This window comes from Callorhinus ursinus, unplaced genomic scaffold, assembly GCF_003265705.2.
Source record: "Callorhinus ursinus isolate GAN/ISIS: 27379988/994484 unplaced genomic scaffold, GSC_fseal_2.0 scaffold20, whole genome shotgun sequence".
Classification (NCBI taxonomy): Eukaryota; Metazoa; Chordata; class Mammalia; order Carnivora; family Otariidae; genus Callorhinus; species Callorhinus ursinus.
The window spans coordinates 33,115,888-33,142,056 of record NW_027397082.1 but is presented as its reverse complement, the minus strand read 5'-3'; positions in this window follow the sequence as shown (position 1 = coordinate 33,142,056).

Here is a 26,169-nt window from a genome sequence, read left to right as displayed (position 1 = left end):
TGTAAGGTGAAAATTCTAGAGGATACTCCCTCAATAGTAATAGAACTTACAAGTTCCAAAGCAACCAAGTGAGAAAAAGGAAGAAAGAAAGCATTATTAATCCAACAGACAACAGGAAAAGAGAAAAAAATTGTAGCAAAAAAAGGCGTAAGTGGAACACAACATTAAACGACAGAAATAAGCAAAAAAAAATAGGAATAATAATGCATATGAATGAATTAAACTCTCTCACTAGAAAATACAGATAATGAAACTGGATTTTTTGAATTATAACATAAGCTGCTTACAAAAGATTTACCTTAAACTAAACAACCCAGAAAGGGTGCAGATAAAAGTGTGAGTGGGGCAGGAATGGGAGTGAGGGTAAAACGAGAGAATCTAGGCTAATGCTTACTCCATCAGGGAATTAAGGTCACCACGAACTTATAGATACCTAAAATATAGTTTTGATATATATCAGTTGGATATATGTATTTATAAATACAGAAATACATGATAAATATATATATATATACACACAAAATGAATTATAATGAGTAACTGAAAAATTAACTGCTACAGTGGGGGATTTTAAGAAACTTTTCTCAGAAACTGGTCAAGGTCAAACGAAGACCTTCTTCCAAGGTCAAGAAGACAAATCCTCAACCTGATGGTATGGTGTGATTGTAATACTTCAAAAGCTTTGTGGTTGGCCTCCAAATGTGATGCCTTACTGATCAGGCTAACACCACTCATCTGTCCAGCCATATGGGGCAGGTGCTATGGCAGGTACTGGAGGCCCAGGGGTGGTCAGGGCCTATCATCTGCCTTCCAAGAGCTCACAAACCCTCAAACAGACAAACTTATTAGAGTCAAGGATGGTACTCTGGCTGGCAGAGAATAGGAGGCTTGGGTGATCCAGGAAAGATTCCCGGAGGAAGAGTTGCCTTAGCTAAGCCGTGGAGACAGGTAAGGATCAGCCAGGGGAGGAAGGCAGGTGGGGCCATAGGCCAGGTGGACAGACTCAGAGGTATGAAAGAGTATGGTATGCCAGGCAACTGGGCTGTGTTTCCTGGAACATAGCAGGTGGAGGGGAGGGGAGCGGAGAAGTGAACAGAGGGAGCAACTCGGTCATAAAGAGATGGGTTGCCTTGATGAGCTATCTGGACTGTCCCCTGAAGGTGATAGGCCAAGAGCATGAGATGTGACAAGCCCTGGGTTTCCCCATGCCTCTGGCAGTGTCATGGGGGGAGAGGGATTGGGGCCAGCAGACAGACTCCGTATGGGCCTGCTGCCACTAGGGGATCCCGTCAATCAAGCAATTCCATGTTCCCTTGTTTTTCCTTCCCCTCAACCTTTTCCTAGCACATACATTGTGCTAATCCATGCTTGCCACTAGGGGAATGGAGAAAAATAAGAGCTGGCCTGTTCTCCGAGGGTTAATAGTTTAGGTGGGGAGCTTGGCACGTAAGTTAAGTGGTTGCTATATAATGCAATAAAAGGTATCATGCACTAGTGGCGGGGTGTTTGGGAAGATTGAAAATGAGCTGATAACTCTCCCTGGGAGAAGGAGGGAGGGCTTCCTTGGGGAAGCAGCATCATATGCGCTGAGTCTGGAAGGATGGCCAGGCTCTGGCAGAGGGACCTTCACACAAAGGCACAAAGGCGTGGGCACAGACGGTGGTGGGTGGGGTTATGAGAGTTCAGTAGTGGAGGTGGCTCCATCATCTACATTTTTCACCAGTATGGAAACAGAGAGCCAGACAGGTTAGGCTGCTTGTCAAGGGCTTTGCAGCTTGTGAAGGCTGCCACAATCAGAACCGAGGTCTCCAGACCCAAGCCTTTGCTCCTTACACTACTCCAGCTATATCCCGTTCTTCACTGCTGCCTTAATTTTATTCAAAGAAATGACAATGAAAATGTATTTTTCCGGAGCGACACATTTGGGGTGTGTGCATGTGGGTGTGGGTGTGGGAGTAAATTTGCTGCAAATGAGTGTGGTTCTGGGTGCTGTGTAAGCCAGATATCCATTAGCCGACCTCTGAAACCATGCCTTTGTGGGTGACAGATGTTTGGATTCAATTATGATGATGGGAAAGTTGCTTTTCCTTCCAAGCAAAGAAAGCATTATTTGAGGGTGAAAGGCGGCCATATATAACACTGGTGATGAATATTGTTCATTGTGGAAACACTCTTTAAAAGTGCCCTGTTTAAAAGAGGGTAATGCATTCAGAAGCTTTTAACCCACTGGATTTAATTGCAACTGAGTGCCAAGATAAACCCCCTGTTAACAAACCTCCAGCTTTCTGCTGATTGCTCACACTTGCTCCCAGCTGTGAGTGGAGAATGGCAGTCAGATGCTTGGGTTGCTCACAGTGCATATAAAGATTTCGCATGTGAGCCTCCAGCTGCTGTACAAACAGGAAAATGTCCTCTCGTGGAGAGGGTGTCCAGGCTGGGGGAGGAGGGGAAAAGTAGCAGAGCCCTGCAGGGTCATCTGTGGACTAGCTCCACGGTCTTGCCTGGGATCGAGACTCAGCCAAATAGCCACCCATTACTGAACAAAATGTGACTAATTTGCAGCTCACCTAGGTTTGTTGAGAATAAATATTTTTCATTAAACATCTAGCATGAGATTTTCATTCATGTTCCAAAGTTGTCCCAAAGGGCTTGGCTTGAGTTCAGCCCTTATTAAAGTACATTTTGTTCATTTTAACAGATATTCATCGACACCAAATATGTGCCAGACACTCTGAGTTGCCCAGTGTTCGTCATCAGAGAGAACTGTAGGGAACGGAACAGAAAAGTCTAGTGCAAAATCTTTTACTGCCCGTCTTGATTAGTTCATCAACCGACATTTTAAGAATTAAGAGCAGATTGAAAAAGTTGAGAGGGGAGGAAATGGGACCATTGTCTCTGTCCAGCTTATGGTCCTCCACGCTCTCTGGCAGCTACAGACACGTGCTGATATCTTTAGGGTGGCATTCAACACTCTCCGTGGTCCACCTCTGGCTCCTTTTCCTACTTCATCTCCACTGTCACCTCTACATTCTTCCAACCTGCAATTACATACGGTGTCTGTTCATGCCATTCCCCCTTGCTAGATGCATTTGTCTTCTTAGATGAGGCATCCTTCGAGACAACACAACAATGTGAACTTTGCCTGGGTAATCCACCTTTGCTTTCCCAGTACTTAATATGAATTGTTCATATTTTATATTCTGAGAGCTCTAGGGCCGTGATGACATCCAAGGAGTAAATATCCCCCATAAAGATTTTAGACTCAGAGTCTGTATGTTTATAACCAAGGAAGTGCATAAGAAGAGGGTAGTCGCATGCCTTTCTCACCTACAGTATGTCAAGCCCTTCGTCCACATTCTCTCATTTAACCGTCCTAACAACTGTGTGGAATGGTTGGTTTGTCCCCCTCCCCCATGATAGAGGAAACTTGAGGAAGTTCGCTTGACCAGGATTACGCAACAAAAAATGGTGAGGCAGAGTTGATCCTAGGTCCATCTGCCTGCCTCAACTATACCACTCTAAGTAATAGGCTGAGATGCTATAGCTAATGCTCCCTCCTGGGGGTCTCTCTGCCGTCCGGGAGTAGAAGGGACCCTCTGTGCTCCCAGTCTAGAGTCACTGCTTTGATAGTGGGTGGCCACACCGTTCATGAGCATCATTCTGTGCACTCCCTGTTGTGGCTGAGACAACATACCGTAGAAGGACAAAGCAAGTGTTTGGCTGAGCATGTTTTCAGCTCTCCTCTAGTTTGGACAGTCAGAAAGAAAAGTCATTTCCAGATGCTCGGCTGGCTTTCCTGGGCTCCTTGGGCTGCTCTTAGGAGGTCAGTCTGAGCCTTCACTAGATCCAAACAATGCTGCCGATTCGATCCTTGGAAATTGCACTCTGCCACAATGGCCCACTCTGTACTGCTTCCGGAGGGACCAGAGGAGAATGGGAAGTGGTCATCAGTGAGCCTGGCTCATCTGAGCTGCAGGCCGACCTCAAAAGGATCTTGCTGTTAGTTTAAGAGCATCCTGATGGCAAAACTGTCACTGGGCAGCTCAGAAAAGCAATTAGGTGAGGGCAGCCCAGAGCGGCCACCCCACCTGACAGCCCCAAAGCCGCCCTTGAATGTGGGGGAGCAACCTCGTGGTTGAGCAGGTTATATTCTGGGAGCTCAAGGCACAAGCTTGTCCGAGGGAGGACCCTGCTATGGGAGGTGAATTCATTCCCATGGCAAATCTTTTCAAAGATTAGGTGGTTATAAATTGAACTTGCAATTTGATGTACACTGACAAGTCACCTTACTCAACCCAGTGTGGGTGAGAAGGTGTCATACACCTGGCTGGAAGGCCCTTCTCCACGGACCTCACCCCCGCCCATTCGATGAGGAAATGGAGACCTTGTCACTTGCTCAGGTCACATGTGAGGGGTGGCAGAGCTGGACTGTGAACTTGGGCCCCTCAACTCCTAAAGGATACTGTTCTGGGTAACTTGTGCTGTTTCCCAGGAAAGGAGCAGGGCTGCATGGGCTCAGGGGCCTGGGGGCGGGGGTGGCGGCGGGTTTATGGGCTCCACTCCATTTGTGTATGTGTGTGTGTGCTTTAGTGTCACCATGCCCCCAGATCCCAGAACATGTCCACATTTCAAAAACCCCATCACACAATTGGCACATTCAAAGAGTCTCGGGCTCCAGTAGGGACTTCAAAGGGCTTTACAAAAGTTCTCTTATTTGGTTTATAGGTCTCTAAGGCTTCATGTGTTTTTATTTTTTTGCACCAAGTGGTGGAGAATGTAATTAAACATGAACATTAACATGTCAGGTAGTAATTAGCAAAGAAAAAGGGCCTGTGCTGCCTACCAGGGGTCCTCCTCCTTCAGGCGGGTTAGACTGAGCAGGGCATGGCCCCCAGGAGTTTAGACTGAGCCCAGACCTCCCAAAGTCCACCACACCCACCCACAGTGGGGGTCGTCAGGGCCTACCATGCTGGGGCCAAAAGATCATCTATTCCTGTGCATTGATGATTATTACTAGGTACCTGCTCTGTGTCAGGACCTGGGCTGGACTTGGGGACAACAGAGGCCACAGACCTAGCTCCAACTCAATGAGGCTTCACCAGGACTTGCCAGGATCTCACCAGGATCTACCTCACCAGGACCTCACCATGCCTTCCCAAGCCTTACCAGGCCTCAACAGAACCTCACCAGAACCTCATGAGGCCTTACCAGGCCTTACGAGGCCTCAACAGATCTCAGCAGGCTTCACCAGTCTTCAACAAAACCTCACCAGGCTTCACCAGGACTCAAAAGGACCTCACCGGGACCTCATGAGGCCTCACCAGTGCCTTACCATGCCTCCCCAGGACCTCCTCAGTCCTCAGCAGCACCTTACCAGGCCTCCCCAGGACCTCCTCAGTCCTCAGCAGCACCTTACCAGGCCTCATGAGAACCTCATCAGGCTTCAACGGGACCTCCCCAAGCCTCCCCAAGCCTCCCCGGGCCTCCCCAGAGCCATCAGGACCTTGCTGCCTCTTCAGCTTTCACTCCTCCTGCCCCTCACCACTGTTCACTCTCCACTCCTCCAAGCGTGTGTGGTTCACCTCCACGGGGGCTCAGTCTATCCTGTTCCCTCTGCTAGAAGGCTTTCCCTCACACTACCTACCAGCTCCTACGAGTCTCTCAGGATTTGACTTAAAAGCCACCTCCCTAGAGAGCTCTTTTCTGACTCATAATCCTATTAAACACTCCCGCTACCCCATCTTTTTCTCTCAAGGCACCATATACTCCGTTCCTTCCCGACACTTACCACAGCTTTTAAATCTATTGTGTTTATTCTTCAACATCCCCTCCCTGCCTACAGCTACTCATTGGGGGGGGGCAGTGGATGAAACCAGGGCATGGGGATCCACGGCCATTCGTGACAGCTGTAGGCTCTGCTAGGAGGTTAGGTCAGTCCTGAGCAGGCAATGGGCTCTGTCGCCCCTGTAGCCAATGGCAGTGGGGTGCTCTGTTCTGTCTTGCCCTTCTGTCCCTGCTGCCTTCCTTCAGCCAGGCCTCCCTTGTTCCTGCTGGAGTGTGGCCACAGCCTCATCCCCTCTCCCCACCCCAAGCCTCCCCTACACCCTCTGGGAGAGTTCCCCATGGCTGCCAAGTCACAGTTCCTACAGCAGAGTCTGTTTTAAATCCTTTGGTGGCTCATTCTGTGCTTCTACCATACAGCTAAGCCCCTTCTCCCAGCACTTCCCTCGAAGGCCACCAACAAGGTGTCCTGAATATTCCGTATGTGTCCACTACACTTCCCCACCTTTACCTGAACCCCCTCCCCAGTGGTCCCCTGGGTCTCACCAGAGGCTGTCTTGCCTGCCTGAAGACAAAGCTCCAACATCATCTGGGACATGTCTGAGTGTCCCCTGCTCTCCAAACTAGCTAGTGGTGATAATTATTAGTGCATTTGCCCTACTCGCTGGGCTGAAAGCGGATGAGGCCCTGAAGGCAGGTTTGGCCCATCACAGTGTGGTTTTGAAATCTGAGGTCTAGGTTACAGTTCAGACCCTACTTCAGAAGGAGACCAGGCATAACTCAGTGTTTGTGTTTCACACTGTCACAAAGGTGTGACCCCAGCCACCGCCCGAGTGTGTGCTCTCGTGAACCCTGACAGGGAAGGCCTCCTTTGGCAGCTTTCTGCTCCTGTTTCCATTCCTGACACAAACCAGGAATACTCACATCTTCTCTGGACTCCCAGAGGTGTATCCAGAGTGAAGAGGGGACTTTCTGCACAGGCCATTTCACGGAAATGTAATAGAGTACATGAAAGCCACTCCTCTAAGATGGTCAAAAGCCATAGAATCCCAGTAAGACCCCTGGGCCTAATGTTCTAGTTTCAGCTCCTCCTCCTGTGTTCGGCATGGGGCCTTGGGGAACAGGGGCTCCTGCCCTCATGAAGATCACCTTCTAGTGAGAAAAGGAAGCAGATATTAAATCAAAATGACCCCCCCAATGAAATAATACAGCTGTGGAAAATGCCATAACAGAGCATATCTGTTGTGTGCGTGTACACGAACACACATTTGAGGACTGTTTCCTCATCAGGGAGACCAAGTATCTGAAGAATGAGATAGAAAACCATGTGAAGAGAAGGAAGGAGAACTGAGTGATGACAACAGCATATGTAAAGGCCCTGGGGCAGGTGGGAGTGTGGTGATGATTCAGGAGAGAAAAGCCTTGGGAGGCTAGAGAGGAGGGCAGGGCAGTCCACAAATGGACTCTGGCCAGGGGCAGGGATTTATTTCCATCCCACAAGCAATAAGAAACCCAGAAGGGGTTGAGAAAGGAGCAGCCCACTTAGAGTGAGGTGTCGCTGCCGCATGGGAAGTGGGTGTGGGCCTAACACAGGAGTGTGGATTTAGGCTAGGATGGAGGGTGTGGGCATGGAGGAAGGGGGTGACACATTAGCCCTGGGAAGGGTTGGGCATGGGACTTGGGAGAGCAAGGTGCCAAGGGTCACGGGGTCTCTGACACACTTGTTCAAGGATGGTGGTGCCCTCTGCTGACCTTGGAGAAGCCAGTGCTCCAGCAGGGGCCATCCTCCCCACCACCCCCACCCCGCACCCCCGGGCAGTGAGGACTCCTTCCCTCTGCCACTGCTCTTGCTCCCATCTCTCAGCTTCCCTCCTGTTCTCGGCCTCCTTTCCCCATAGGACGCCGACCACCTGGGTCCCCACGTCCTCTTCTGCCCCCAGAGAGGCAGCTATCCTCACTTGGCAAATAAAGAAACAGAGGCCCAGAGAGATTGTGGCCTGACCTCAGCTGGGCCACCCAGGCAGGCAACAGCAGCTCTGGAACTTCTGCCCCCACAGCGTGCCTCCCTGAGGAGGTGGGCCAGACCCCAGTGAGCACAGGGTTTTCTTGCTCTGGACACTGAAGACCGAGTGCAGACCCCCAAGACTGCTAAGCAGTGGTCTGGGCACTTACCCACCTGACTTGGGCAGCTGGGGGTGGTGTGTTGGTCCCCGACATGCTCTAGGCTCGGGGAGGAGGGCTGCCTGGCTGGGGTCCTGGGCACAAAGGACCAGGCCTGCTGGGCATATTTGTTGGTTGAGAAGTAAAAATGGAATATTGTTTGTTGGATATTGTTTTAAAAACCCACCCTCTGACAAGGCGTAGAGGTCTATGGTATATGGCTGTCTCGTCCTGCGGTGAGCTCTGCCTCCTTGGCCTGCCCTGTCTTTTGTGTCTCGGAACCATGAGGATAAGATCATCTGACAAGTGCGTAGGGACGGCAGCAACCCTCAGAAGGACCTCCCTAAATTGCTGGTGAAGGACGTCTCATGGCCCTTGCACAGCAGGTAAACGTCCCCCATACTTAACCTGCTTTTCCTTCGGTTTCCCTGTCAGATTATTCACCTGGGATGGCTTGTGAGTAATGTGCACTTCAGCCACTTCCTGCATCTGGAGAGCGTAAGGGGGGGATTTCAAAAATGAAATATGTCAGACTTAAAATGCACCACATCCTCTCACCCCCAGGCCCTCCCACCGTTGGTGGCATTCTGCCCTGAGAGGTCTCTCCTCCGCTCTGCCGGGCTGGGCCTCCTCCGCTCTGTCTCCAGGCTCCAAAAGAGGGAGAGAAAGAGCCGTGGAACCGGCCTGTCGGAGGGCAAACCCTGAGTTCAAGTCCCGGTCCCCCAGATCCTTGGACGAGCCCGCTGCTCTGCGTCTCCTGTGTGTCATCTGTAAACTGAGGTGACCTCCGTGCCTGCCTCACAGAGACGTGGTGACCGTAAATGAGCTCATACCTGCGGGACGGGGCCTGCGCAGGGTAAGAGGAATGCACGCGTTAGTTGCTAATTTCTCAAACACATTCTAGGTGTCGGGCACAGTGTAATTTATGCTCCGTACTTGTCCTGGCGAGTCCTCTCCACAGGCAGGGGGGTGGTGACCATTGCTGCTGTGACTCGCTGGTTAGCTTCTCTCAGTTGCACAGTGGCTGGGATGGCCCGTCCTTCAGCTTTTTGGTGAGGCACAGCTGGGTTGGCTCACATGCCAGGCGACCTTGGACTGTCGCTGAACTTCTCAGGGGCTCCATTCTCCATCTGCATAATGGGTAGATCATCGAATAAGGAGACGGTGCTACCGACTTTGGAGATCACTGTGCGGATTCCTGCTCAAGATTTGGAGAAAACAGGGTCCCGGTGACTGCAGAGTCCTGAACGACGGGGCCCTCGGACTCAGGCAATTCTCATCCACAAGCCTCCGGCTTCAGGGAGGCAGAGTGCCCAGGCTGTCTGCAGCCAGGATCACACACATGCACTGTCCCTGGGACCCCTGTGGGGTGGGCTTTCTGCCGCCTCCCGGGTAGGCTGCTCGGGACGTGGGGAGGGCCCTCTGGGTCCACTGGCTGGAATCCTTGGGCATGTGACCAAGCTTCTCTGGACCTGATTTTCCACGCTGGCCTCGCAGGGCTGCCGTGAGGATGAAGTGTGTGCCTGGCACTTGGCACGAGCTTGGTAAACAGTGGCCCTTTGTGCTATTCTTTTCTGAGGGAGCCTCTCCCTACCAGCTCACTGCCCCCTGCAGATCCTGCCAGCTTTCTGGGCTGACCCCTGTTGGTTTTGTTGCCGGGGGAGGGCTGGCTACCCAGGTCTCACGAGAGTGGGGGGAGCAAGAAAGAGACATCATGGCCCCCATCCGCCCCAGTGGGACAAGAGAGAGAGAGACCAGACATCTGCTCTCAGATTTGGTAAGGACTGTAGAGACCCCTTCCTCAGAGGGGAAGACAGAGGGTGGGAGAGGGCCTGTCACTTGTCCCAGGCCACAACTGTGCCAGTTGCTGGGCTCAGCAGGTCCCAGGCCTCATTTCCTAGTGCTTGGCCCTTTCAGCTGGAGACGCTATTCCAGAATCCTGTGTCTGCATTCATCAGTGCCTTTTCTTGGTCCTCAATGTACTTTCCTCGTTGAAGTCAGGGGTACTGGAAGGAGCTCAGCCAGCCCTGCTGGGGCCCTGTCCTCAGACCACAAATCACAGCCCAGAAATCCTAGTGACCAGAAGAGAAACACGGTCTTGGGCTTTCTCCTGAGCTTGGGTAAAAATTGCATTTGTATTTTCTCTTTCTCTCCTTTCTTTTTTTGGCCAGGCATAGAAATGTGTCAACACATTTTTTTTTTTTTAATAAATCACTGAGTTATTATCCTAAGCTTCAGCAGTGTGGGGTAGGATAGGCTGTTGTGTTACTAAAACTTTGATTACAGAGTAAACTTTGCTCTGCAATGTGGTAAGTTGTTTCTGGAACTATAGCACCTCATGGGAGAATTGTTTTAGGAATCATGTTCTCCGTGTGGAGGGCCTCCTGAGGAGGGAACTTTGGTGGGGCCAAGAGTCCTGGACACACCCAGGGGTCCATAAGCCTGCAGCCTGAGGCCACTGGGCGTCAGGCTTCCCTGCCTGGAGGAGAGCAATGTCCTTGGTCAGGGGCATCAGGGGACAATTCCTGAGAGATTGTGGTTGGACTAGCAAGGCAAGAACAGGAGAAGGGCAAGACGCCCACAACGTGCTGGCCTCCACCGGGTACCTTCCTGAGTCCCCCTCATGGCGTCCATCATCCTCAAATCAGCCCCAGTGATCTCCGTTCAGTGGAAGAAGGAAGGTGTCATTTGCTGGCCACAGACACTCGGTTAAGAGATGGGCGAGCCCCCAAAGCTGTGACTTCATGAAGCAAGGTCCACTGGTTGGTGTGGGAGAGAAAAGCAAGTTGACAAAATCTGTTTGTTTGTTTGTTTGTTTGTTTGTTTGTTTGTTTTCAGGACAAATGAGGGGGGCAAACCTAGGATGGCAAGGGGGTTAGGAGCACTCCAAGCTTAGGCCCAGCCTCTCTCACCCTTGCAGAAGGGCCCAGGCATGGGAGAGAAACTGTTCTGCAGGGCCCAGCTGAGACATGGCGTCAGATTCTAGGAGGAGCTGGGATGAATGTGGGGCGTGATGACTTGGCAGCTTCCCAGACCTGAGGTCCCCAGCCCTTAGGAAGAATGGCCACCCCAGCTGATTTCTTGGCCTTTCACCTCACCTCTTGAAGAATCTCTAAGCCAATGTGGAAGCACAGATAGGGGGAAGGGCAGTTCCCACAGTGTCTGCAAGAACTCCCAGAAGGTGCTTCCCGTGACATGGTGGACTTCTGTGCTTGCTCCCGGGCTGTCCCAGGGACGTCAGAGAAGCGCTCGTTCCCTTTTGAGGTCCGGTCTCTCAGGCGCATTCAGATCCTAGAAGCTCACAGAAGTTTATCAGCAAATCCTCTCTACCTGCCTGTATCTATCCCCATGGAGACCATCTGGGGACAGACCCACACAGTCTCAGATGCCACTGTCAGTGCAGATGATGCTCCCAGCAGTCACAGAGCCAGAGCTGTTGCCCAGAGCAATGCTAAACATGCAGGAGTCAGCCTTTCTATGGTCTCAACTGTGTCCTAAACCTTTCTCGTCTGGGGTCCCCAAAATATCTTTTGAGTTTCCTTGGGATTGGTTGTCTAGGAAGAGATCTTTGTTCCGAAACTACGAGAGTCATGAAAATCATAGGAGGAAGGGGCAGAAAGCTTCACAGGTGCAGACACTGTACATTTATGGCCAGAAATTAAGGAGTCTGGGCGGACTGAGGGTGAGGTAGGGTCTGGCCTCTGCCTAGATTAGGGGGGTCGGCCGGTTCTTTTTGGGAATGCAGAGGTACAGTTATCAGGCCATCCATCTCACGGCCTCACCGTTTTAATGAAAAAGCCTGAACTGAGGGCTGAACAATTCCTCTGGGCAGATAAGTGAGGCCACAGGACAGAAGCCCAGACCCTGGATGAGCGTAGTGAGGAAACGTTATCAAACAGATGGGTCCATTTCTACTCCTTTCTTTACATCTGTCAGAGCCCTGAGCCATAGGGCAAGGTGAGACTCAGGTCTGGAATGTTCAGTGACTTCAGAAGCCGGTTAACGACAGAGGACCAGGTGCAGACTCAGCCAGCTAGGTGGCTCCACTCATGTCTACCCAGGGAGCCAGGGGCAGGGTGAGAAGGCACTGCTAGGTGAAGGGGTGTCGCTGCCAGACCCTCACAACCCGCTTGCAGCCAAAACCCACAGAAGGCGCAGTGTCAAGCCCAGCAGATGGCCTGCCAAGCCCAAGAGGCCTGATGAGCGATAACCAGAGGCAGCCCAGCCCGGCCTGGCATTCAGGCTCCAGGCAGAAAACCAAACAAAGCCAGAGTGGGTTGGGTTTCTCCCAGGGCCACTCTCTCCTGTGGTCGGGAGAAAGAATGGGTTCTTGTGAATTCAGGCAGGAACCGGGAGTCACTGATACTTGTTTTATCTGAGCTTTGTGTGAAGGGGCTACAATAAGGACTTAAGAAAGCAAAGGCGTCACCTGGACAACCAGGCCCAGTTCTGGGTCTTCCTGCAAGGACAGCGGGACGGGGCACAAGAGCGCCAGCTCTAAGAGGGCTCAGACATTCCTCAGCAGCTCGTCGGAAGGTCCTGTGGGGCTCTAGCCTGGAGAAGAGCAAATGCAGTGGGAAGTCTGAGGCAGAGGAGAGAACAGACCTGTTTCTTAGGACACCCAGAGGACACCCAGAGGTCAAGTTAGGGCCCACAAGTGCAAGTTACAGGGAGCCTGGTTCCCGTGGGATTGAAGTGTGTCACTGAGGCTCACCCAGAGAAGCAGAACCAGTGAGAGATACATGTTTTGTTTGGTGGAGGGGACTGACAGCCCTGTCATGGAAGGTGTCTGCTAGACCGGTCTCTGCTACACGGTCTCTGCTAGGCTGCCGTCCCCACAGCTGCTGCTAGAAATTGCAGTCCCTGTGGCAGGCTGTCAGGAGGGGGGAGGGTGCAACAAGCAGGCCAGAGCCTACTAGCGGGAGCTTGGGCTGAAACCGTGTCCATCATGTGGCCCCAGACCTGGTGACAAGGGTGTCCTGGGTCCTCCATCGTGGGGTTGGGCACACACACCTGGCCCATAGCAGACTGGGCTGTGGCTTCACGGATGTCTGCCACTTCCCAGCAGACCTTCTCAGCCTCCCAAGAATCTTCCTGGAAGCCACCCTATCCAGAAACATAGCTGAAAATAAGTTCTGGGAAATGCAGCCAAGCTGACACGTTCCAGAGCCGTCGCAGTAAGGAAGACCCTTCATGCTGTCGGAGCCGCCCTGAGGTGGAGTGGGCGGCCTCTGGAGCACCTGCTTGGAACTCATGGCTTAGGATTGGCCCACAGGGACATGAACCTGCTCTTCTAAGCAATCCCCTAAGGGGCCTCTGATGGAGGGAGGGAGTGGGGGTTTCCTGGAGTGAGAGTCAGGTAGAGAGCAGGAGTCCCCGCCAGCCCCCACCAGCCTGGTGGTACCAAGGATGCAGCCATGTCTGAGCCTCCACGTGTGGGTGTGGCAGCCACTCTGGGCTCCCAGGACCGCAGCCTGGATGGACACCACTGGAATCCAGGCTTTCCCACCTTGAAATCTCAGGTAGTACCTAAGCTGGCTCTGCCCCAACCCCCCTCAGTACCACCTGACTCTGAGCTCAGTAGGCCAAACCCTGGCCAGTCCGAGAGCCACAATCCTGGGTGGGAGGTACGCAGACATTAGCTGCTCCTGGGAAAAGGCCTCAAAAATCCCACAGCAGGAACCCCTTGGAAGGAACTCTCTTGGTGAGGGGAACATTTGTTTATTGATTTAAGGAAAACTGTTGGAACTAATTACATCTCTCCCCCAAACTCAAATACAGCACTTGGCTACCTCCACACACAATAAAAAAGCGTCAGCCAGGCTGGCCCCATCCATCTTCTGCTTCCCAATTGGAGATGATGGGCACCTCCCAACCTCAGTTTTCATACCTGCCAATGAGGAGAATAAGGGAGTAATCAGTGCCCATGCATAGGACCGGCTGCATGAGCTCCAAGACCCAACGGAAAATGAAAATACAGGGCCCCTTGTACAAAAGTCACTAAGAATCTCCAGACGGTAACAGCAGAGCATTAAAGTGTGCACAGAGCCCCCTCAACTCAGAGCCCAGTGGGCCCAACCCTTCCATGCCCATGGAGCTGGCCCTGCCCACGCATATTCATTGCCCATGGCGGTATTTCTGAAGCTTGTAAAATGTGCTGTCCACTTGAAAAAAAGAGAAAAAGAAGCATATATATATATATATATATATATATATATATACACACACACACACATATATATATATGATCTCATGAGCCTGGTGATCTGGATACTATAGCACCACGTCTTTGCCTAGACATATGGGTGTAGGTGAATCTATGTACAGAGAGAGGGAAAGGGCGAGAGAGGGAGAGGAGCAGGGGAACAAGTTTCCATAAGACTTTTGATTCAGAATTTCTGGTGACCAAGAATCTTAGTTGAAGTCATCCTACAGGACCCCAACTAGGAAACTAAAATCTGAATCAGTCAAAATGTCTTCCAAATGCCAACTACCACTATAAAATAACCTTTTAAAAATTAGGCCACAAAGCCACAAAGTTACCAAATATTCACAGACTGTGCTCCCCCTAAGAAGCTATCTGTGAACCTAATAGGGGTCTGCAGGCTCTGACCTGCAGGGCCAAGTCTACGGCCCCCAGCCCTCCATTCGCTGCCCTCCACAGGGCCCTTGGCCTCTTCTGTCTCCATGCCTGCTCCATTAGTACCAACCCCTTTACATTTCTGTGAAGGCCTCATGTGTCTCCTGTCTCTGGACCTGCTGTTCCTTCTGCCCGGAATGCCCCCCCCCAATCTTAAATAGCACTGAAAACATTGCTATTCCCCTCTGCAATCCAACTCCTGCACCACCTCTTTTGAGAAGACTTCTTAGATTCCCAGTGGTTATTGTTAATAATAATAATGAATAATAATAATAAATAACTTGCATTGAGTACTAACCATGGGGTAGTCCCTAGCATAAGTTTTTAACAGGTATTAACTATTTATATTTCCTGGAACCCTGGAGCCAAATGTATTCTATTCTATTATTTATTATATTATATTATATTGTTATATCATATTATTTTATCTCATATAAGCTGACATGGGGCTTAATCCCAGGACCCTGGGATCATGATCTGAGCCTAAGGCAGACACTTAACTGACTGAGCCACCCAGGGCCCTTATTTTTTTTTTTAAAGATGTTATTTGTTTGAGAGAGAGAGAGAGCAGAAGCAGGAGAGGCAGAGGGAGAAGCAGACTCCCCATTGAGCACGGAGCCCGATGTGGGGCTCAATCCTAGGACCCTGAGATCATGACCTGAGCCAAAGGCAGACGCTTAACCAACTGACTGAGCCACCCAGGCTTTAATTTTCAAAAGCTGAGTTATATTGTGTCTCAGCCTGGATTTCTTGGAGTTTATCTTGTTTTGAGTTTGCTCAGCTTTATAAAGCTGTGCCAACTTTGAAAAGCTTTCAAGCCAGTATTTCTTCAAAGACTTTTGGCCCATTTCTTTCTTCTTTTCTTCTGAAATTTCAGTAATAAGAACATTGGATCTTTATTATTGTCCAACAGGTCTCTGAAACTCTGTTCATTTTTTTTTTTTTGGTCTATTTTATCTCTGTTGTCAGATTGAGTAAATTCTATAGAGCTGTCTTCAAGTTCATTGATTCTACCTTCTATCATTTCCACTCTACTACTGAGTTCATCCAGCAATTTTTTTAAGATTTCTGTTACTGTATTTTTCAATTCCATAATTTTTATTTGGTCCTTTTAAATAAGTCCTATTGGTTTGCTGAGATGTTCTATTATTCCATTTGTTTCAAGAAATTTCATAATTGATTATGGAAGCATTTTTATGATGGTTGCTTTGAAATACTTGTCAGATGATTCCAACAGTTGATTCTTCTCAATGTTAAGGTCATTTGATTATCTTTCTCATTCAGGTTGTGATTTCCAGGTTCTCACTGTAATGGATGATTTAAAGTGTACCCTGAACACTTTGGCGACTCTAATACTCTTAAATTCTACTTAAACATTTTGTTTGAGCAGGCAGTGTCCCTGTTTATGTTTAGCCTAAAGGCCTGGCCTACTTTGTCATCTGTGGTATTATTTTTATTTACTTAATTTATCTCATTTTTTCTGAGGCTTCCACTGTTTTCTGCTGGTGCTACCTGAAGGGAGGGAAGAAGCAATTTACCCAGACTGAATGACCTGGTACCACTACATGGTACCACAGAAGTCCAGGAAGTCTCTGGACTGCATTTTGGGGAGATCTCTCTTGCCTATGGTGGATGGAGAGCACTTCCCGGTCGGGTGCTTATTGTGACAGGATCCTCTTGCTGGTGCTACCCTGTACCTCAGTGTCTCTCATTCGGGGAGAGGAATCTTGAGCCTGAGGGGACAAAGAGGCTTCCAGAGTTGGGAGCGTGTCATTGCGGTATCTCTGCGCCAGTGCCACTGGGCTTTCTGGAATCTCTTGGGGGAGGAGAATCTTGGACCCAGTAGGCAAAAAGAACACTTGTCAGCAGGGTTTGCCTGGTGTAGTGCCTGGAGGGACCCCCATTTGGGGACAGGTCTATTGGGTGGCCTTCTGCTACTAGGCCGGCTGCTGAGAAACACTAGGCCTGGATCCCCTTCTTTCGTATGAGGGGGTTGCCAGACCCATGTCATGTTGTTCCTCCCACGCTGAGGCTCCTAAACAGGTTGCCTTCCCCTTTCCACCTTTCCAAATTCTCCTTTGGTTGTCTCTTCGTTGTTTTCAGGGTTTATTGTTGTCCTTAGTGGAAAGGAGCAAGGAGAAACAGGTCTATGCCATCTTGTCCAGGAGAGAACATCTAATGTTCTTTTTGTTATGATTTGTAGCTGAACTTTCTTCTAAAAGAACGTGCACAAAGTGAAGATTTTGGGGAGTCAGTAACATGGTATCATGTCCCAAAGTAGCCTCCCTTACCAATGGAAACAAAGGAAAAGTCAGCCACAACATAGAGGTTTCTGACACCCTGCTGGTTATAGTAGAGTGGCAGAAGAAAAGCGGAGTGGGTTGTCATGGTGATATGAGGATGGGAACATTTAGAGGAATGGGATAGCATTTTTACCAATGAAATCACTATGAGGAGAAAGAAGGATAGAGATGGTTTTTATGGTGTTTGAAATGATGCTACCTAACAGGTGTGAATATCCCAGGGGCTTTGGATCCTAAAATGACCCACAAATTTTCCTACCTGGGAGCTTATGAAAATATGCATAAATCTATTGAGAGTGGGAATTTGAGTAGACTTTTGGCCTTTACATATAATCCACAGATTTCATGGCTGGTGCATGCTCCTCTATAAATGAATCTCTTTCTGTAGTCTTGTATTAGTAGTGTTGACAACCAGATGTAGTGAGACTGGCAAAGCAAAGTTTATCCCAAATAACAAGTATTCTCAGAAGTGCTAGGTGGGAAAATGTCCATGAAACTCATGTCCTTAAAACCAGGACCTGGAGTCTCTGTGGATAGGTACTACTAAAATATTTAAACTGAAGCAAACATTCAAGATTGATATTCCAGACACCTTCAAATCAATTCATTTTTCACTGTGTGGTTTGCAGTTTACTCTGGCTCTTTCTGATGGAAAAACTTGCTCACTAAGTTGTGAACCATACATCTCACATATCAGTAGGTTTGACCTTTCTGTGATACTTCTATCACATACACAATGTAAGAAAATTTGGTAACAATTATTGATGACAGAAAAAATATTGTTGAACTAATATATAAATGAATTAAGGTTTGTATGAAATTATAATCATTAGTTTACTTATGAAAGTTTTGAAGAAATTAGAAACCAAAGAAAGCACATAATCTAAATCTTGTGACAAAAGTTTTAACTTTTTTGTTTGCTGAATCTTTTTCCATTAGCTAAAATGTAACTTTAGAGTTTTAAAAGTCTTTGTCAGAAAAATGGAGTTGGACATAGGCTCTGGCTGAAATGACATTCTTATGAGTTATGAGAGGTTTTTTTTAAAGATTTTATTTATTTATTTGACAGAGAGAGACAAAACGAGAGAAGGAACACAAGCAGGGGGAGTGGGAGAGGGAGAAGCAGACTTCCCGCTGAGCAGGGAGCCCCATTCAGGGCTCAATCCCAGGACCCTGGGATCATGACCTGAGCCGAAGGCAGACGCTTAAAGACTGAGGCACCCAGGCACCCCAGTTATGAGAGTTATAAGGAGGACACCTAGACTGTATGTCCAAGAGGCAAATAACCATTTTAAAGGCATTATAATTCCTTAGCAAAAGCACCTGTGAATATTAGGTGTTGCCAAATGCAGGTGTGGCTGATATCGCTCAAGCTGGTTCGATGAAACTCATAAAGAGACAGGATAGTCAATAGGACCATTCACAAATACTGCAGCTTTCCACCACAAATATGTGCTAAAATTTGTTTCCCTGCCCCCATGTAAAGTAACATATGGCTAAATGACTTGCTTGGACAATGAAATGTGCAGAGCCCTTAAAAAACTACAAAAAATGCCCTGTTCTTTTTCCTCTGTCTCAATGCTTATGAAAGCCCATATAGAAAAGTAGTCTTGATAACCTCACATCCTTGAAAAACTACAATGAGCATAATTCCCTGCCCTGAATTTGACATGTTATATGAGTGAGAAACAAAGTTGGTTGTGTTGAATCCCTGTGATATAGGCATTGTTTGTTACTGAAATGTAACCTGGACTATGACTGATACAAGGTTTAAGGTTTATTCCAGTGTTGGTCAAGAAAGCTGTTACTCTCTACTTTGGTAAGTAACAAGAAAACAAAATTCATTAACCCAAGAACTGCTAATTAATTAAGTCCCATCTTCCATAATTTCTTTATTGCTTCAAATTTTTAGTCATTCAAATATTTAATCACTGTACAAATATTAGTGAGAACTTGTAATGGGTCTAATACCATGACCAATATATTCATGTAGAAAACTAGCATGGGTCCATAGCCCATCGTTTGCCCACATCTAGGAGTCATTCACTCATTCATACTTGGAGAAGGCATATGATTCCCCTGATTGATGGTAGGAACAAAATGGGACCACCACAATGAGGACTGAGCATCAATTGATAACACTCAGGCAAAGATAGGTCATTGGGGTTGTCAAACCCCACCACCTGAGTCCCAGAGTCTTTCATTTTGCTCTTCCCAATCCCCAGGGCTACTTGACCATTACACATATCATTATGCCTATCCTAACAAGGAACCTTCAAGTTTAAAACACTTAGACGAATTCCTGGCACAGAGTTAGCCGCCTATATATATAAGTCATGAGCATCACTATTCATATTATTATTACTGCCCCATTTTTAGATGAGAAAACTGGATCGCGAAGGGATTAGTTAACTGGTCTAAAGTCATAAGCTTGTAAGTGACTAAACTCGGACTTTAAATCAGGTTTTCTCAAAGCCCATGTTCTTTCCACAACACCAGCTACCTTTCTAGTAGCTCACATCTGAGCTACAGAGTGACCTCTCTCCAAAAACAAATGTCAAGGAGCCCAAAGGAAAGGCAAGTAGAAATGGTCAGAAAAAGAAATCATTGAGTTCTTGAACCAAAATGTAAAAATAATCAGGCAGGATTTCTGCTTCTGATCATCACAGAGTAACTGGTTCCAAATTCGTCCTCCTGCAAAAAATAATTATAACTGGACAAAATATATGATGAAACAATTTTCAAGTGTTAAATCAAAGAAAGTGCAGGCCTGTGATGTGCAAGAGAAGGGAACACATGAAGTGAGCTCCACATTCACCCTGTTTTCTGTCTGAACACAGCTTTCAAACATCAGACAGAAAGGCACAAGTGGGGTGCAAGCAGAAAATATTTCACTAACCTGAGGAGGCATAAATGAGAGAGGGCATTCAAGTTGCTAAAGTGGCTAGAATTTGTGGGGCAGAGCATTGGACAAAAAGGAGTTTCCCAGTGAGCCCCAGAAGTCTGCATGGGGGGCGCCTAGGTGGCTCAGTCAGTTAAGCGTCCGCCTTCGGCTCAGGTCAGGATCCCAGGGTCCTGGGATTGAGTCCCACATCAGACTCCCTGCTCAGTGGAGAGCCTGCTTCTCCCTCTCCCTCTGCCTGCTGCTCCACCTACTTGTGCCCTCTCTCTATCTCTCTGTCAAATAAATAAATACAATGTTAAAAAAAAAAAAAAAGTCTGCATGAGGATCTCCCACAGGTCTCTTGTGAGGTCCAGGCTGTGAATATGCAGGATGAGATTCCAGATGGCCTGGAAGTGATCACATGCTATGGGACTGAGAGCTGAGTAATGCCACAAGGCTGTGCAGAGCTAGGAGCCTCCACAATTCCAACCAGTCAGAGTTCAGATAAGTCTGATTGCCTCAGACATTCACCTGAGACCTAGAAAGGGCGGATCTAAGAGTAAGGACCACAGCCTTGAGTAAGGTCCTTGCCTAGGACTAAGATAAGAAATTAGGTTCAAAATCAAAACAATCGACAAACCAACAAACAACATTTACACGCTTGCCCCAACAGAGACCAAAACCAAAGCTGACAGAACAGAAAGACTCCACTGGTGATTCGATTGCCCACCAAATTCAACATCCTATGAAAGAAAATGACTCAACTCAGACACCCTGCATCACCTAAAGTGTCTGCATGCAATAAAAAAATCTTACATGTGAAAAAACGGGAAAATAGAACCCATTATCAAAGAAACAGGAAAATGCTTCTCATAATAGAGACAACAAAGAGCCAATAGGAAGAGAATCCAAGGTGGTCCAGATGTGGAACAATAGGCAAGGTTATTAAAGTAGCTGGTATAAATACGTTTAAGGACTGAAAGAAAAATATAGTCATATTGAAGTAAATGAAAATTTTAGAAATGAAAAGTAAAGTCTATCTAAAAAGAGAAATTCATTTGACAGGAATAAGAGAAGATAAAAGGCTGTGGAAGAATGATATTAAATGTGCATGCAGACCAATTGGTATTTTCAAATCTGAAGAGCAATGGAAAAAAATGAAAAAGAGAACAGATCCTCAGTTACCTATGGGATAATATCAAGCAGTCTAGCGTATGTATAGTTTGAATCCCAGGAAATCAGAAGAGGGAATGGGGCAGGAAAAAATTTAAAAAATAAAACTCCTAATTTTCCCAAATTTGGTGGAACACAAACATAGTTTCAAGAAGTTCAGCAAACCACAAGCAAGATAAATTCAAAGAAAATCACATGTGGTCAGATCATAGTCAATGTGCTAAAAAGTAAAGATAGTGGGAAAATCTTTAAACCAGCTGAAGAAAAAGAACACATTACAGACACAGAACAATGATTAAAATGATGGTTAATTTTTTATTATAAACTGTGGAAGCCAGAGGATGATGGAACATCTTGTAAATGCTGGGTGGGGAAAAAAGTGTCAATCCACAATTCTATATCCAGCAAAACTATCTTTTAGGTACATGGATGAATAAAGAACATTCTCCCATAAAGGAAAGCTGAGAGAATCTGTAACCAGTAGAAATGCTAAAGGAAGTCCTTCAGGCTGAAGGGAAGTGAGAACAGACAGATTTTTGTATCTGGAAAGGAAGAGTAATAGAAATGGTATAGATGATAGATAGACAAATGATAGATAGATAGATGATAGATCGATAGATTATAGATATATTTATGATTATATAATATATTTATGTAGAAAACTGGAAAGCATAATTATAAAACTAGCAACATAATTATATATAATGTGTATAATTTCACTCTTTGTTGTACATATGTATAAAATTCCAACTACATTTAAAGTATATATACAATTCCATTCTTTATTATCATCACATATTTTATATCCTTATACATACTAAATATAATATAGATAAAGAAATTACAATGTTATCATGTTAACTTTAACTAATCATATATTGTTTATTAAACATAAAATATATAGTCTTCATAAAAAACCATATATTTTAGTTTTTTATTAAATGATACAAAATATATAAATATATAATGTAATATCAATAAAAGTATGTATAAAATTTTTGAAATTGGATAGCCTTAATAAAAGACCATATATTTTATTCAATTAAACATATATGACTAGTTAAAACAAAATGACAACTCTTTAGTCTCTTTATCTATTTCTCTATGTTCTATTCTATTACATTATATTACATCACATTATATTTATTACATATAAGGATGTAACATTTATGGTGATAATATTACAAAGAATGGAATTTCAGGGCTTAAGGTTCTCATACTTTATATGAAGTTACTAAACTATTATCCTTAGAGAAACCATTTGAATGAATACAAACATTTATAACTAAAGAACAGAAGAAATTAAGATGGAATACCCAAGAAAACTCAATTAACTCAAAAAAAGACCAGAATCAGGAACATAGAAGTAATACAATTAGGTGGGACACCTAGAAAACAAAATGATAGATTTAAATGCAATCTATCAATAATTGTATTAAATATAATTGGACTAAATATTCCAGTCAAACCACAGACTTTATCAGAATGGAAAGTAAAACAGATCTAATCACATGCTGACTACAAGAGATGGACTAGAAACATGAATACAGAAGAGATTGAAAGTAAAGAGAGGGAAAATATATGCATTAAGCAAACAGAAAAATAGGACAGCAGGTATGTCCATATTAAAATCAGAAAAAATAGACTTCAAGACAGAAAGTATTTACAGAGATACAGAGGCACAATTTTATAATAATAAAATGGTAAACTCATCCAGAAGACATAACAATCCCCAAATTACATGCATCATATAATAAAGTTCACAATACATAAAGCAAAAAAGAAATGGAGAAGTAGAAAAGTGTACAATTATAGTTGGAGATCTTAATACACCTTTCTCAGTAATTAAGAAAGCCAGACCCCCCCCCAAAAAAAACAGCAAAATAGAGAAGGTTGGGCAAAATTAACAACCAACTTGACTCAACCAATATTGTTGGAACACTATACCAAACAACTGCAGAACATAAATTTTCTTTGAGTGGGCTTGGAATATTCACAAGACAGATCATATGCCAGGCCATAAAATGCCCCAATAAATTCAAAAATATTAAAATATAACAAAATATATTCTCTTACTATAGTGAAATTAGAAATCCATAACAATAAATAGAAAAATCCCAAATATTCGAAAATTAGGTAGTATAGTTAAAAATAATCTACCACCAGGGAGGAAAGAAAATTTAGAATATAGAAAATATTTAAAATGGAATGATACTTAAAATACAACATATAAACATTTGTGGGATATAATCAAGGCACTTAGGGAGAAATTAATACTTTTAAATATTTATATTAGAAAGAAGGAAGATTTAAAATCAGTGGTCTAAGTTTCCATGTAAGGAGCTTGAAAAAGAAGAATAAAACAAGTAGAGGAAGACTTTGAATAGATGCTTTGCAAAAAGAAGTTCAAAATGGTATAGCCACTTTGGAAACCATTTTGAAATTTCTTCTAAGGTTAACAAACAATGACCCAGCAGTTGGACTCCTAGATATTTACCCAAGAAAAATTAAAACATATGTTCATAGAAATGTATGTATAAGAATGTTCATAGCACCTTTATTCAACTTTATTCAAAAAAAGCATAAAACTGTTTGCTTGGGTGGCTCAGTCAGTTAAGTGTCTGCCTTCAGCTCAGGTCATGATCTCAGGGTCCTGGGACTGAGTCCCGCATCGGGCTCCCTGCTCGGCTGGGAGTCTGCTTCTCCCTCTCCCTCTGCCCCTCCCCCCTGCTTGTGTTTTCTCTCTCTCTCATGCTCTCTCTCTCTCAAAAACAAAGAAAATATTTTTTAAAAAGTGTAAAACTAAAAACAACCTAAATGTGTATCAACAAGCCAATGGATAGAAATAAATGGTCGCATTTCATGCAACGCAACTTACTCATCAATGAAAAAGAATGAATTATTGATCCACACAACAAGAATGAATCTTGCAGACATACTGTTAAACAAATGAAGCCAGACACAAAAGAATATATACGGTATGATTTCATTTTTCTGAAGTTCAAGGGCTAAACAAATCCATGGTGATTGTATTAATCATGTATTATTGCATAATAAATTATTCCAAAATGTATTGGCTTAAAATAACAAGCAGTGGATTATCTCAGTTTCTGTGGGTCAGGAGTCCAGGCATAGCTTAGCTGGCGCCTCAGATTCAGACTCTTTTGCAAGGCCGCTTCAAGGTGTTGGCTAGGGCTACAGTCATCTCAAGGCTTGACTGGGAGGCTATCTGTTCCCAAGGTCACTGGTTGTGGCTGTTGGCAGGTCTCAGGTGCTTGGTGGCAGTTGGGCAGGAGACATTAGTTCCCTGCCATTTGGGCCTCTCCTTACGGGCCTCTCCTCTGGCAGTGGCATCTCTCAGAGTTGGGGCTCCAGGAGAGAGCATAGGAGATGATGAGCAAAACAGAAGTCATAGCCTCTTTGTAACCTAACTTCAGAAGGATTGCAAGTTACCTGGCACAGCCCATACACCAGTGGAAAGGATCACACAAGGGCATGAAGACCAAGGTGGGGATCCTTACGACCCATTCGAGAAGCTGCCCACCACAGTGACAGAAATCAGAACAGCAGTTGCTTATAAGTAATAGGAATTGACTGGAAAAGGACACAAGTAAATTTTCTGGGGTGATGGAAATCTTCTTTAAGTTGATTGCATTGTTGGTTAGAAGAGTATATGTATTTGTTGAGACTCCTTAATTTGTGCACTTAAGACCTGGATATTTCATGACAGGTAAATTCTTCCTCAATCTTAAAATATTTTTGAAAGGACGCAATTTTAAGGTGTTTTTTAAATAATAATTTGTCATGTTAGTATCACTCGAATGAATACAGACCCTGATACAGCTAACTAAATAAAAGTAACCACAGAAAAACATTCATTTTTTATTCTACGCTTCAAGTATATAAACTTCATAAAGTCAAAGGAACACAAATGCTGTATTTTCACAAGGCTGTATTTACTCTCCTCTAGGAAGAGTGTTCAAGGTTTTTAGCCAAACCTCTAAGACTTGGTTGGGGATCTGAGGACAACCAGCCACAGCCTCTTCTTTTAAAGTCCATGTCTACTTTTCAAAGATGGGGAAAGACAGGCAGCCCTGTTTAGGAACCTGGAAGCTCTCCAGGGAGATGAGACATGGAGCTGAAATCAGGATTTGGAATGAGGGCTTTTGGCCATAACTAATTCCCTGCCTGAGGATGCAATGTTTCTAACAGGGGTCACAAGGATTTTTGGACAACAAACACCTCTTACAAAAGAGTGTTTTGACAAATCAAGTAAAAGTGAATCAGAACCAGGCAGCTTGCTTTTCTCTTAAAATAGACCAGGATTTAAAAATTAAGAGAGGGCTTGCTTGGCCAAGTACCTCTGAAGTTTTCCAGAACTAAAACATTTAGAAAAGCAGTTCCACCTACTTTGAAAACCCAGAGTGCATGCAGATTGTCATCTTTTGGAAGTGGAGCCACTGAAAATCAACCGTTTTGCTCCTTATTCCTTTGTCATTCTTGGATGGTGACATTGGGTAGTTCTATTATCATGGGTTAAAGTGTTCCTCTTCAGACACTGAAAGCCACCTGTGTGCCAGGCACCACACTAAGCATGGGAAAAACCATGCTTAGACTTACCCAGAGATTTGAACCCTCCTCCAAAAGATCTAATTGGCTGAACATGCAGTCGGTCCCCACAGTAGCCTTGAGATCTTTTGTTTGGTGGTGGGATTTTAGCGGGAGTGACTTAAAGCACTGGCCTCCAGTAAACCAATGACCCTGCGGACTTGTGGCGCCAATATAAAATATTTCCAGGGTTACTGAACCCATTAGGTCATATATCAGAGAGGAAATGGGCAAGGGTTTATGTGTGTGTTTGCAAAGTCTTTAGCTGGGCTCCATCCTCTCCCTGTGAAGCCTTGGGGAGGGCTGTCTGACAGTGATGCAAACTCAAAGTAGCATGGTTTTGGAAAATCACATCCAATAACAGTGTAACACAACCCTGGGGTTGTTTGAAGTCCAGAGAAAATGCTGCCTGAAGGAGAGTGGCCATACTTAATCTCAGTAGTGGTGGAAGGAACTGCAGAATCATAGATGAGTCTCCCTGTACACATATAGTCCAGTCTTTGGTGTCCTGTCAGGGCTCAGCCACTCCAGCAATTGTAGCAGACATGGGGCAATTTGGAGGCAATAAAGCCCCAGTGAGTGGGTGTTCATCATCCCCTCTCTCCACACATGGAAAAATG